This window comes from Antedon bifida, chromosome 8 (assembly GCF_963402885.1).
Source record: "Antedon bifida chromosome 8, ecAntBifi1.1, whole genome shotgun sequence".
Taxonomy (NCBI): Eukaryota; Metazoa; Echinodermata; class Crinoidea; order Comatulida; family Antedonidae; genus Antedon; species Antedon bifida.
Window position 1 is genome coordinate 1,927,754 of NC_136233.1, and position 16,410 is coordinate 1,944,163.

The 16,410-nt window shown below is 32.9% G+C and overlaps 1 protein-coding gene across 2 annotated transcripts in view; it reads left to right on the top strand.

Annotated features, from left to right (window-relative positions):
• The window catches only part of LOC144850185 (uncharacterized), a 76,138-nt gene that overhangs the window by 29,984 nt on the left and 29,744 nt on the right, over positions 1-16,410 (top strand). The gene's annotated exons all lie outside the window — the stretch shown is intronic.

Here is a 16,410-nt window from a genome sequence, read left to right on the forward strand (position 1 = left end):
TTTATTAGTAGAACCTCGACATTAATTGAACAAATTAGTTTCATTTTGGCGTAAGAAAAGTACAAAATGAGAAAGAACACCTTAGCAAATTGACTTAATATTTCTAGAAATACATAGAGGTTGGTGGGGGTAAAACTGGTAAACCGGATACTTGAATGATCTTACACTTTCTCCAATAATTCCTTTAAGGTCTGTTTTTTTATCGTTATTGTGATTAATTTAAAAACTTTTTATTATAGGCCTAACTCTTGATTTCTTCTTTCAACATGTCAAAAAGATAAAATTTACCCGCGAAATTGTAGTGCTCGGTTTATATTTTTACGTTCACCGATCCCATATTTCTAGTAATAACAGATAGTGATCGTCCATTACCTTTCACCCACATATCACTGTTGTCATAATTTAAGATGTTTTGTCACGAGAAAGGCCTATAGATAATAAAATATCAAAAATCTAATAATTGCATTATTACCGAAACATTTACCTAATAATCTAGAAATAGATAGTGATCGTTTGGTTTCAAAGGCAAATATCTTTGGTACTTAATATAATCTTAGGCAGTGTTTAATGTGTAAGATTATGTGCACGATCATTACCTTTATGCCCATCGATCACATATAATCTGACAGAATTTAGAGGTCACTTTGACAACCATGTTACCTAACAAACTTTAAAAATACAGCATGGCCTGTTACTCAATATTATATTGATATAATATTTAATAGGCATAGGCCTGAACAGAATTTACTGTTTGCTCCAACGTCAACACAGCAATTATTTAAAAACAAATTTAGCAGATTAATTATGACTTAAACACAATACATAAAGTAAATATACAAAAAAATTAAATTAAAAGGCATAATAATTGTCAAAGTTAGTATGATGAAATCAGGTGATCAGTAATATGAGCTTAAAAGTTGGTGACCGAGGTGCATTTTTTAATATCTTGTGGAACATTTTCCCATAGACTAGGAAAAAATACAAAAGAGGAGGAGGTCCTCCACACCTTTCACTTGGTTTAGTCTATAAAGATATTTTCTATACTTAAAATATGTAAGGTCTTTAATTATATATCCAATTCCTTTCTTTTTTTATATAAAATAAATAAAAATCCTGTAGCCTTTTTCTGAATATTCTCAAGTCTACCAATATTACAATTTTCATTTGGAATATGTAATAACTGGTAAAATCAAAGCTTTATAGACATTTAGCATTGCTGACCAAGTCATTGCCTTGCTACACCTTGAATTGAAACAAAAGCAAGAAGTTTGCTTGTCTTATTACTTTTATATGTACATGAGAATATTTTTCATATTTCGTTTGTAAGTAAACGTTATAGCACGTTGACTCGAAGAGAAAATTCAACATTCGATACATAATCTCAATATTAACAATAGTTTTCAAATTCTGTAGCCGTTAGTATAGAAAACAAAAAGAAACAAATTTCACTTTATTATGTTCAATAATAATATCATTTATTCACCATATTAGGGGCCATAAATAGCCATTATTATTCTTATAATATAGCGTTTTTAAACTAAAATACATTCGTTAACCATGTATTAAGTATTATTTTCTCGGAAGACCGCGCGTAGCTTCAGCATGCGCAGCTGTAAAAAATCAATACCGGAGCGATATGATTTTAGCACCTTAGCATCTAATTGCACTAAACTCAATAATATTTGTTCAGCCTTTGTACTTTGTTTTAGTACCACCGTAAATTGTACGTGTTAATTTTTACTTGCTCGTTGTCTATTGACTGGGTATTAGAATCCTTTTCAAATAAATCAGAAGAAATACATAAATTACACATATCTAGGTCGTGCCCACAGATGGTTCTCGAATACATAATCATTTCAGCGTTAAAAAACTGGCGATTTCAAATGTACGTACAGCAGGACAATAATACATGTCGTTTACAGGAACGAATAAATAGACACTGTGATTTATGTACTCAACTAAAATTAGCACCCTGGGAATTACTTCCGCAAGAGAAACTTGTCACAAAATGAGACCAATTGTTTAAGTCAAATTTAAACAAACTTAATTTGTGTTTTTTATGTAACATTAGGGTTGAGGGATGGGAGAAGAGGATGGGTGCAAAGAGGAAAAAATTTTAAATATATTCTTTATCCATTTAGTATCGAAATATTAATTATTTTCATGTTTTACAAATAATATACCACTAAACACAGTAAAACATTGCGATGTAATACTTTGTTGAAACTATCACCGTCCTAGTCGATTGAAAGTGTACAGTATATGTAACGATACATCACTACGACGTGTATGTTTATATAGGGTCCGGTAAAACAATTTATTAAAACCACCTTTATTCGGGCAAATCATAAATTCGATTTAATCGTCAATAAATATTAAATTATCTAACTCAACTTAATTAGTAGGCCTAATGGTTTTCAATTGTTTCTTAGAGCCAATTTATACTTTAAGTTGGTTCCTACCCTACCCACCAAAGTTGTTCTGCGTTTAGGGCATGTGATGCACCGTAGGTCTATCCTCTACAACGCTATTCATGCCAGTGAGGGAAGGGTGATAATGTGGGTGGTTTAACTGCAATAATAAAGATTTGTACATAATATACGGCGACTGAAAACGCTAGCTCATTATCCGTCTATATCCAACCTCTGCAGTACAGATTGAAAAAAAAAATGGATCGAGTTTCTGTTATGAGTATACAGTACACCTGAGGGAATAGACACTTGTGGAACAGAGATTGGATTGTTCCATTCAAGTCAATACATTTGTATAAACGTATATTAAATCTATCAAAATAGTATTTTTTAAAGAAAATCGGCCTTTCTTCAACATTATGATGCTGTACTCGAGCTGTTTAACCGGTTTTCAGCCATTAAAAACAATTATCGTAGGAGGAGATAGGAAAATGCGAAGCATCCTCGTATTACTGTCTGCGGGTATTTTTCAAGATGGACATCCATTAGACAGTGTATACCACGATCGAAAAACACCCCTATTTATGGCAAATCGTTGAGCCTAAATTCGTTTTAATTGTCAATAATTAATTATCGAACTCAATTTAATTAGTAAACAGGGTTACATCAGGTGGTTAAAATCAGAACCGAGATTCTAACCAACTTTATATACCATCGAGTAAACATTCTAGAAATAACGCGCGATTTACCGAATTTTGCCCTTACGTAAATTTATATATAGACGCGCGCTGAAAGCATGATCGTTTTAAAGTTTATTACTCAATAGTGACTGACAAATTGACTTAATATTTCTAGAAATATATAGAGGTTGGTGGAGGTAAAAATGGTAAACCGGATACTTGAATGATCTTACACTTTCTCCAATAATTTCTCTAAGGTCTGTTTTTCCATCGTTTTTGTGATTAACTTATAAACTTGTTATAGGCCTAACTCTTGATTTCTTCTTTCAACATGTCAAAAAGATAAAATTTACCAGCGGAATTGTGGTGCTCGGTTTATATGTTTACGTCCACCGATCCCTATATATTTCTAGTCACATAATAGATAGTGATCGTCCACGGTCATTACCTTTCACCCACAGATCACTGTTGTCATAATTTAAGATGTTTTGTCACGAGAAAGGCCTATAGATAATAAAATATCAAAAAACTAATAATTGCATAATAACCGAAACATTTACCTAAATCTAGAAATAGATAGTGATCGTTTGGTTTCAAAGGCAAATATCTTGTGGTACTTAATATAACCTAACCTAAGATTATGTGCACGATCATTGCCTTTATGCCCACCGATCACATATAATCTGACAGAATTTAGAGGTCACTTTGACAACCATATTACATCAGGGCCTGTTACTCAATATTGTATTGATATAATATTTTAATAGGCATAGGTCTGAAATGAATTTACGGTTTGCTCCAATGTTAACACAACAATTATTTAAAAACAAAGTTAACAGATTAGTTAAAATGACTTAAACACAATACATTAAGTAACTATATAAAAAAATGATGAAATCAGGTGATCAGTAATTTAAGCTTTAAAGTTGGTAACTGAAGTGCATTTTTTAATAAATTATGTTGTTAACATTTTTCCATAGACTAGGAAAAATTACAAAAGAGGAGGAGGTCCTCCACACCTTTCACTTGGTTTAGTCTATAATGATATTTTCTATACTTAATGTAAGGTCTTTAATATATATCCAATTCCTTTCTTTTTGATATAAAATAAATGCAAATCCTGTCGCCTTTTTCTGAATATTCTCAAGTCTACCAATATTACAATTTTCAATTGGAATATGTAATAACTGGTAAAATCAGACATTTAACATTGCTGACCAAGTCATTGCCTTGCTACACCTTGAATTGAAACAAAAGCAAGAAGTTTGCTTGTCTGTTACTTACATAATCTACATGAGAATGACATGATAGCTTATTTTTCATATTTCGTTTGGAAATAAACTAGACAAAAGTTATAGCACGTTGACTCGAAAAGAAAATTTCACATTCGATACATATTCTCAATAATAACAATAACTTTCAAATTCTGTAGCCGTAAGTATAAAAAACAAAAAACAAGAAACAAATTTTACTTTAATATGTTCAATAATAATAATATAATATCATTTATTCACCGATCTTAAGCGTGGTTCCCACTAGAACGTAATGCAGCGAGGTATTGCGTAATCAGAAGTGGGAACCGACGACGCAACAGTGCTGCAAACATCGCAGATTTGATTTCACGCAGGCGGGAGTAAACACAATTATTGGAAGGGCATTTTCTTACGTTGTGTAGGTTGCGTTATTATTCTTATAATATAGCGTTTTTGAATTCGTATTATGTTCTCGGTATAATTTTATTATAAGCTTGGTTCCCACATAGAGATAATATCTCTATGGTTCCCACTAGGACGCAACGCAAGGACGTAGTGCAACGCAAAAATGTAAGCCTAGCTATCATCCTGCTTGTTCGCTATCCATTGTTTAATTTGTCAATTAAATATTTAACTAAATTCATCGTTATTCATTGGTTGTTTCACAATAATAAGTACCCTTGCCATTTCATCTGTTTACGTGGCAGTAATTTCACTGTATTTCAACTGACAGCTCGTCAAAATTCGAGATTGTTTTTGTCACGTTAGGCCTATAAATAATGTAATATCAAAAAACTAATAAATCAGGACCGAAACAGACCTAGTATTTCTAGAAATAGATAGTGATTGTTTGGTTTGAAAGGCAAATATCCTGTGGTACTTAATATAATCTTAGGCAGTGTTTAATGCGTAAGATTATGTGCACAATCATTGCCTTTTATGCCCACCGATCACATATAATCTGACAGAATTTAGAGGTCACTTTGACAACCATATTACCAAATAAACTTTAAAAATATAACAGGGCCTGCAATATTATATTAATATAATATATATATATATATATATATGAAGGGCTAGTGTTGCCCGAAAGCTCTGCTAACTTTTCTGGCTGTTTACATTATCGTTTTGATTTAGCTTTTCGCTTTTTTATTTGTATCTCCATTGAGATCCAGCTACTGATACCCACAGCATTGTCATTTTTTTCAGTAATTTGCCTTTGGATATTTATTTATATATATATATATATATATATATATATATATATATATATATATATAAATCCAAAGGCAAATTACTGAAAAAATGACAATGCTGTGGATATCAGTAGCTGGATCTCAATGGAGATACAAATAAAAAAGCGAAAAGCTAAATCAAAACATATATATATATATATATATATATATATATATTTTTTTTTTTTTAGTTTTAATTTTCATATATATAAGTAACCAAGTTTTCTGCTGTTATTTTATTTATATATATATATATATATATATATATATCACTTGCACTGATGAAGGGCTAGTGTTGCCCGAAAGCTCTGCTAACTTTTCTGGCTGTTTTACTTCTCATTTTGATTTAGCTTTTCGCTTTTATTTTGTATCTCCATTGAGATCCAGCCACTGATACCCACAGCATTGTCATTTTTTCAGTAATTTGCCTTTGGATTTATATATATAATATGAAAATTAAAACTAAAAAGGCATAAAAATTGTCAAAGTTAGTATGATGAAATCAGGTGATCAGTAATTTGAGCTTTAAAGTTAGTAACCGAAGTCATTTTTTAATATGTTGTGGAACATTTTTCCATATACTATACAAAAGAGGAGTTTAGAAAAGTGTTGGTTTTTGGCTTCCAGTGACAATCGTCCTCCACACCTTTCACTTGGTTTAGTCTATTCACTTTAAAGATATTTTCTATACTTTTAGCCTATGGTTTTTTGGTCTTTAATATATATCCAATTCCTTTCTTTTTTATATAAAATTAATCCTGTAACCTTTTTATGAATATTCTCAAGTCTACTAATATTAACATTTTCATTTGGAATATGTAATAACTGGTAAAATCAAAGCTTTATAGACATTTAGCATTGCTGACCAAGTCATTTCCTTGCTACACCTTGAATTGAAACAAAAGCAAGAAGTTTGCTTGCCTATTACTTACATAATGTACATCAGAATGACATGATAGCTTATTTTTCATATTTCGTTTGAAAATAAACTAGACAAAAGTTATAGCACGTTGACTCGAAAAGAAAATTCCACATTCGATACATATTCTCAATAATAACAATAATTTTCAAATCCTGTAGCCGTGAGTATAAAAAACAAAAAACAAGAAACAAATTTTACTTTAATAATAATAATATAATATCATTTATTCACCGATCTTAAGCGTGGTTCCCGCCAGAACGTAATGCAGCGAGGTATTGCGTAATCAGAAGTGGGAACCGACGACGCAACAGAGCTGCAAACATCGCAGATTTGATTTCACGCAGGCGGGAGTAAACACAATTATTGGAAGGGCATTTTCTTACGTTGTGTAGGTTGCGTTATTATTCTTATAATATAGCGTTTTTGAATTCGTATTATTATGTTCTCGGTATAATTTTATTATAAGCTTGGTTCCCACATAGAGATAATATCTCTATGGTTCCCACTAGGACGCAACGCAAATAATTTGACCAATCATGACGCGATGAATGATGATCCTTTATTGGTTAAATTACTTTACTTTAATTAGTCGTGTTACCTTTAATTTTTTTTTTACACACACTATTTTTATTCTGATATAACAATTAATGTATATATTTAATATTCCTATAGCTTAGTATACATATTGTTGTTTTTATTTTTATTAGGCCTGTATCAACGACAATTAAAAATTGACACACATCGGTACTGATTGAACAAAAAATCAATCAATTTACAAAACAAGAGATGTTGCATTCTCAGCCTTGTTGTAGTATTAGTATAAATATGTCGTTACTTTTTATAATTATATGATATATGAACAATATACAGCATCTACATATCGGTTTATTACTGTTTCATTATTTTACCTGTTATATTGACTGAATAATGTAGGCCTAATAATTGTTCAATTCAAATCCTAGCAGTTGTCACCCCCGACACTGTACTAAAAACATACCGTACAGTCAAGCATTACGTATCAGACGTATCTGTTCTTCAGATTTAGATTTTCAGAATCGTACCGAAGAACTAACCGGACATCTCCGGAATAGAAATTACAAGAAGGAATACATCGAAACTGCTATAAAGAAAGCAAAGGATATTCCTCGATGTCAAACACTGACGTACAAACCACGTCAGCCAAAAAAATCGACCAGAGTGCCATTGGTCACAACCTACCACCCTAGGTTGCCTCCATTACGGGCTATTATTGAGAAACATATGCCCATTCTACAGTCCACAGAACGTCTCAGGACTGTTTTTCCGGAACCACCCATTATTGCATTTCGTAGACCTCCCAACCTTCGTGATATATTAGTCAGATCCAAATTTAAGAGTGAAATTAACTCTCATGACAGCCAAAATTTGGGCAGTCACCTTTGCGGCAAATCTTGCAAAACTTGTTCATTGGTTGATTCTACTGAAAAATTTCAGAGTAACCAAACTGGCCGCATTTTTCGGATAAGACAATCAATTAATTGTCTAACCAAAAACGTCATTTATCTCATATACTGTAATATTTGTGGCAAACAGTACGTCGGAGAAACAAAAAACACTCTCCGTATGAGAATGACACAACACAGATCAGCTATCAAAACATTAAAGCTTGATCAACCTGTATAGTCCAGTCAATCTAGTGATATTTAGAGGTAAACCCACCACAAATTGCAATAGTAACGAAACATTAATTTTTTCATTCCAAATGTAGTTTATAATGACATATTAAAAGTCACCGAAAATTGAAGCATTGGAACACATTATTTTTTACGTAATCTCAACAACTATATAGTGATTTTATTCCATAAATATTTTGGGGTAGGGGGTAACATTTATGCCAATAACTTGTGGTTTTATAATCCAATCTCAATAATATTGATATCAATGTGTAGAATATATATTTCTTTCTAATATGCAATTTAAAAAAACAAAATACAACATTTATTTATATAACTAGAGGTCAAAAGGTTATTGACCTTTTACAAAAACTCATTTTTTTCCTTAAAAAAATGATTAACTGTAATATTGTGCCATAATTGTATATGCATTTAATCAAAATTGTGTTTTATCTGTACCTATCGATATATAAAATAGGAAACATGATGTTAACTAGAAGAATTTTAAAAGTAATGATGTACTATTCTTAATTGAAATTGATTCTTGATCAAATGTAATGTAAACAATTTTGGGGTAGGGGGTAGCGTTTATGCCTATAATCCATTGTTTTATAATCATATCTAAATAGCTTTAGTACCAATGTGTAGAGTATATATATCCTACTAATAATATACATTAAAAAAACAATTAATACAACAGTTATACGTAACTAATTGACCTTTTACAAAAACTCAAATTTTCTTAAAATAGCGTAAAACTAAATTATGTTTATATATATTATATTATATTTTGGAAGTATTTGGGTGCAAATAATGTTTTTCCTGTACCTATTGTATCGTCATGAAATAGGAAAAATGATGCTAGCTAGAAGAAAATTGAAATTCATTAGCGGTATGTACTATTGTTGATTAATTAATGAGTCTTGATAATTTGGAATCAACTCATGATTTACTATAGATAGATTTTTAATAATTTTAGTATCAACGAATGTACGTAATGACAAGTATTTGATCTTCGCAGGGTTGCGTCTTCTCTCCTCTCCTGTATATTATATACATGGATGACTGTCGGAGCAAACAGGACAATAGTCATCTTTTCAAATTTGCTGACGACACTGTCTTGCTGTCTCTCCTTCAAAATTCACAGGACGGTCATGGTTCCGCATTAGATGGTTTTATCCAATTTTGTGGAAACTCCTACTTGGAACTCAATGTGACCAAAACCAAGGAGATAATTGTAGATTTTAGGAAGGAGAAAGGACGCAGCCCTCTGGTATCCCCCACAAATGACGAACCAGCGATATTGTCCATTCCTTTAAATACCTAGGTACTATATTTGAGGACAATCTCAGCTGGGAATTAAATACAGAGGCAATAGTAAAGAAAGGACACCTTTATCTGTTAAGGAAGCTGAACCATTTTAATGTCGATAAAGTAATTCTCATGGTTTTTTATAATTCCTTTATTGAGAACGTTTTAACTTTTTTCCTTTATATGCTGGTTTTTTAGTCTTAGGGTCAAAGAGAGAAACTCACTACAAAGAATTGTTAACTTAAGTTCTAAATTAATAGGTTGTCAACTTCGTAGCTTATCTTCCTTCTGTGACATGCAAACTCTAGAAAAAAGTAGAGCTATTCTAAAAAATGTCTTGTTCGAGTTCATGCCTCATGGGCGTCGCTTTCAATGCCCGGCATGTAGAACAAACTGGAAAAGAAATTCGTTTTTGCCAGTTACCATCCGACTCTTAAATTCTTGAACTTTTACTCTTGTTATATTGTACTGTATATTGTGATATTTTTGTATATTTTGTAAGATCATTTTAATCCAGACCTTTTTATTTGAATTGCTCCGTGTGGGATGATATTGTTTAATCCTTCAAATAGAAAAGGACTCACAACTTATATGTCATCAGTATCACTTTCTTGTTCGGGTATTAGTACAGTGCAATGCCATTACATTCTTCACATGTAGTTCTAGTTACCCCTGAATGCTTCAAGGAGATACTCAGGTGCTGGCTTTAAGTCTGTGTGTAGAGGAAACATGTTTCCATCATCTGATCTTCCATCCCCAATCCTCGGTACACATATCAACCCCACTCCATTGCTAAAAGATAACTTGAACTTGAACATGATGTTAAGTACCTTGGTTGTGGTACGATTATGAAGTTGGCGATATGCGAGGTTGTACTTGTAGATGGGATGGAGTCAAAGGCATTCCACGTTGTCCAGGTAGTCCATTGTACAGACACACTAAACCATTTTCTCTAGCAACCACAATGTCATCCTTTGTAGCTTGTTTGCATCTGAAGACTAACAGCATAATGTCAGAAATAAGTGCAATGACAAGCTTTTTTTAGAGCCACTTGTTTTCCAATTCCGAAAACTCTGGATGTTTTGTCACCAGTATCGCATGAGCAAACAGAAGGTTATCACAGATGTCTCTCAAATGTACTGTTTGAACCAGTTTGATAGTCCAGCATCTCAGCTCCAGTCTAAAGAATATCACAAGATGTTTTAAATGCTTGACTGCAGATGAGCACTAGTAGATCCGTGTCATCGGATAATGACAGATGTTTTCCTGTTTGCTGATTCAATGGTTTTTTTACTATCCGAAAGAACATCTGCATCAGCAGCTGCATTCACTCATTGCCATGTTGTTCAAATACTAGTTACGAAGATTTATAAATTGTTGTTTGTTACAGAAAGTGATCCTATTTTGTGGAACATGTCACTGGTAAAATATACAGGGACACTACCACCTTACCCGCCTTATCATGTGCGCCGTCTTTGGTGGATGAGCCGCTTTCATAATTATCAAAGACTATGCAGAGCAATATTTTTTACAGATCTACACTATTCCATGGAATGCTGTGCAGTAGAGCACTACCATCTAAAATGTAGGCCTACTGGACATCATTCAGTGAGTTGGATGTATTAGATTATTCAGAAGAAGTTGTTTCCACGTGGCATCATGTTGGTTTATTAGCTGAAAGTATTGTAAGTTGGTAGTTTCAAAAAGTGTTGGTGGATAACAAAGTCACCTCGAGTCTCCTCTGGAACTGTAGGATTGATGCACACATATGACTTTATTGCCAGGATCTTGAATACATTGCAAGACTTCCTGCCCAAAATATTCAATGCTAATACCACATTGCTAATATTCCGAGTCACCTGCAGTAACTCCCGTGTCAATGGTATGAAGTCTCTGAGTCGTAACCAAATGGATTTTTCAATTGCCATTGTGTTCCTGACGTGTGGCCATAAGGTCTTATGTTGGCCGCTGCTGGAGTAACGCCCTGATACTATTACAAGGCATTACATACATTTCAGCGCAGATTTGGTCTGGATGTACGCATTCCTATATTCTCTTGTCAAACCTCTGGTTTTCTTTGAGGCTTCTCATAGAATCTTTTTCAATCACCAGGTCTGTTGACAATCCAGCCCAGATGGTCCGAACGTCATTGTCAAACTGCTGTTGAACATCTTTGTATTTCTACTGGTTAAAAAATCGTTAAAATACTTATACATCCCAATATAAATACTGTAACCATGGCAACACAAATGCCATCTGGAAAAAATGGTATGTAGATCATCCAGAAGCAACAGGAACGGAGATGTCACTCATCTGCATCTTGAACTGGTCATGTGTATTGCGTTGGACTGAAATGTTCACCCCAGGGTATTCCTGTGTGTATACCATTGTTGTTTACAGCGAAAACAACATTTTTAGCCAAAATTGACACATTATGTTGTGTTTTTCCGCAAAAATGACATTCTAAATAAAATGTTATGACTATAAGTTTGATATCACTGAATAGGAAATTTAATAAGCTTTCGGATGACATAAATCCCACTTGTATATAATGTATTTTAAATGGTTAAATATATGTAATTAATGGGGCATATTAATTTTGACTTAAAATGACCTTTAGTGACCTCTGACCCCTTGACCCAATGCTTGGATTTTCGGTGACTTTTAGTATGTCGTTCTACACATTATATAGAATTCAAAAATACTAGCTTTGTTACTATTGCAATTTGTGGTGGGTATATCATTAGATTGACTGGACTAGTAGCCGAACATTTTAATTCAGCTGGTCACTCGATTGCAAATTTCAGAGTTATTGCAATAGACCACGACGTCAAATGGAGCGACAAAACTCGCAAAGACAAAGAAAACCACTGGGAATTACTACTTAAAACCACAAAACCTTTTGGACTTAACATTAGGAACATACTCCCAGATCGGTAAAATTATTCCATTGACTACCAAAATTTAAGTTTCAATATTAACCACCATTTTAGCTTTTTTTAGTTCCAGTCCAAAATTGTTTATATCTCTACCAAGCTACCTTCTTTGTTTTCTACTCTTATTCAGTCTCCACCCACTATTCAACACGCTGTTTCTATTGTTATATTTCTTTTATTCCTGTCCACCCAGGCAGCACTTGCCAACTCATATGCTATGACTTTATCCAAATTCCCTCACTTGCACTGATGAAGGGCTAGTGTTGCCCGAAAGCTCTGCTAACTTTTCTGGCTGTTTACTTTATCGTTTTGATTTAGCTTTTCGCTTTTTTTATTTGTATCTCCATTGAGATCCAGCCACTGATACCCACAGCATTGTCATTTTTTTCAGTAATTTGCCTTTGGATTTATATATATACTTATATAATATAATATACCGGGTAGTTAAGTTATGTACTCAAATACTTATGTACTATAAGAATGAGGAAGAAGAGAATCTGCCCTATCTTCTGCATGTTTGAGAGTTTTCTTTTTGGAGTGTAACCATAATCATTTTTATATGTATATCTATTATTTTAAATACCAATTCTATATGTTTTTATATTGCTATTTTTGCTATAACGCAGATTGTAATAATATAAATTTGAATTTGTAAACTTGTCTTTGTTGTTGATAGTACATTTTCAACAATGTGAGCCGATGAAACGTCATCATCACCCTACCCCGCCCAAAGCACCTGGGTCCCCTCTCTCTTTTCCATAATTTACATAACGTGTAGGCCTACTAACAGCGTTAAACCTTTAACACATTTATAGCAATAAATGAAGCCATATCAATCAATTATTGATAACACGACACAAGAAATTCATTGCTAATAACCTTAAATATGTTTACATTGAAGGTTGAAAAAGTGTCAGATAACGAAGTGGTATTTCTCGTTACATACGGCTAGATTTAACAGCAGTAGACATTATGCAAGATTTTAATGATTTAGATAAAATATATCTACATGTAATTACTTTGATAAGGATTTTAATTGTTTTTAATTAAACTGACCAGCGACGAACAAGTGCTTTCATTGGACAAGATAAATCGAACCACAACAGCGCGATCAAAACTCCGTAACTTAGGCTTACATCTGCGCATGCGTACACATAATTTTGAACATAGCAAATAGTTCAATCACAACGCTGATTGGTGCGAAGCATGCATAGATGTTCATTTTGTCTTTTTTAATATGGAAATTACAAGCCATTATTTCTAATAACGTAATAACGTACAATCCAAAAAAATAACTTATGTTTTGTATAATTATTTCTCTATTAACATAATTTTGACATAAAAATTCTTTTTTTGGGTCAATTATTGTACTTTTCGTGACAATGACAATGATTCTTTATTTCTTTATCGACCCTTTTTCAGGGTATGAAAGAACATTCTTTCAATCTTATACAGAAACAAACTAAACACTTCCAGACATAAATATTTGGTCTTATACATAATTGATATATCGAAAAGCAATATCTAACTAAAACAAATACAAAATTTCATGAATAAATTTAGCTAAATTTGATAGTTTTTTTTGGATCTGGTATTAAGTAATTGGTGCATTTTGGCTCTATTTGGGCGGGTGATATAATACTTTTGAATGTATATTTGGCGCATGGGAACAAGTAAGGAGCAAATAAATAAATAGTGGTATTCGTCTCCAGTATCGCTTTGGTTACATAAAGTAAAGTGAAAACGTAAATCCTAGCCTGAATTGAAAACCGTCTCCCTGATCCAGGACGCATTTGTATTGAACGCTGCCTTGAAAGGCATCCCATAGTCCTGACTGTAAACTGCCCCAACAATAATTTGAAGACAGTCAGACCAAAATCAACTATACACCAGTATAGCACATAACAACGATGTTAGTCATTATTTGTATTACGCATGATAAGATATTTTCAGTGCTGAAGTGTTTCCATCACCAGGCGACAATTCTATAGAGGACGCTATGAACAAAAACTATAACCGTAGAGAAACGAAACAGTTTTTCCGGGCCCATGCTTCCTCATCGCACATGCTGTATGTATTTACTATTATCTATAATCTCTAACACTCCTACCATAAATATGCATTCTTCTTATGCGGTAGTTAGCTACTGAGGAGAGAACAGCATAGACACTTTTTTTTCTCTTTTGTGGCGTAAGTCACCACATTTATTTATTCATTCCATTAATGACCACTACAATTTAATCAGTAGTTTTGTTAATTAAGTAGAAAAGTTTCATAATATTTAATAAAGTACTAAGACTAATTTCATTTCTTAACGTAGATATATTTCCGACAGAAACACATCTTTTACACACTTTTTCATAAAAACTACAAAAGACATCTGTCCAGTAAAATCAAATTTATCATCGGTATTCGTCGTTTATGCTAATATGTACACTGCCCTCAACCCCGACCATGTCGTCATTAAGTAAGCATTTTGCACCGTGATTTAATATTTTTAATAGAATCAATATAATTGAAAATACTGTATCAATAATCAATATAAATCATAAAGATGACCCAATACGTAATTAGAGGATTTCTTTTTAAAATAATGATAGTAAAACTTACAAGCTGTTTTTGCTAAGCCAATAAAAATTATTATATACTGAAAAAATACTAAATTATTATTATTAATACTTAAATTAATTAACTAAGGTTGTCAAACAAAATGTAATTATCGTTTTTATTTTTTTCCTCATAAAGTTAAGCAAAATAGTGAATAAGTGCCAGCAAGCATGTTTTAATAAAGTTAGAAAACCTCCTAAACAAAATGGTTATTTTAAAAATTATTATCTGAAAAAAGATATTTAGACGGGATCGAAGATGTGAAGACAAATTCTTACTAGTCATTAGCTTTAATTTTTTTCAATTTTGTTTCACCTTCACCTTCTTTTCTTCTTTTAAGTGAGTAATGCTGCATTAGTTTATATTGATGCAGACCGGATTCTTTTTTGTCACTCGTAACAATAAGAATGTCTTCTCCGCTACTATCTTTAGTAATACACATTCCACGTGGTTTATCAATATTATCACATATCTCATTAGCACATTTCTCACCCTTAAGATTATTAGATATCTCACCATATTTCTTTCCATTTGCATAATACATAATTATAGCATGTTTAAAGTCGTCCTTCAATCTTGGTTTATCATCAACAACACTTATAAATATATTGTCTGCCGAATCAACAACCACACCTCTTACAAGATATCGAACTGGCACTGATCTAAGAAAGGTACCGGAACCATCAAATACTTGTAAACGACGGTTGTCGCAATCTGACACAATCCAGTCACCCTTGCTAGTAATGGCTACAAACCATGGATGGTTAAACTGTCCATCACCTTTTCCTTGAGAACCAAATGTATCTTTGAGTTTACCGTCACTCTCGAACATGTAAACACAGCAGTCATCGTAATCTACAACTAGTATTTCGTTACTTTTGGTCAATGCAATGCCATTTGGTTTCTTCAAGACATCTTTACCAATACGCTGACGTACTCTGCCATGTTTATCGCATACAAACACTTCGTGGTTGTTCATATCGGTTATGTACAGGAAGCCTTCTTTAGATATAGCTATCCCGAATGGTTCGAAAGCTACCATGTCAGTTTCTTTGATTTCGAACGACCGCAGATATTCACCAGATCTGTTGATTACGACAACGCAACCCGTACGTTTGTCTGTGACGAAGATTTCCTCATCAAAAGCTGCAACATCATGTGCATGGTCGTATTTCGCTTCTCCAAATACGCTACTGGATTGATGTAACGGTGGAGTTTGAATTTTATTCGATGCCATGTCGTAGCCTAAGTAGAACATTCAACAGAAAACACGTTAAATAACCGAGTTGCTAGAAAAGCTCTATTTACCATTTACAATTAAGGTAGGTACTGTAGGTACTTCTGCCTAAATGATAAATTCCACACTAAAAGTCTTGTGAATAAACTTGTGAAAAACAAGGTTG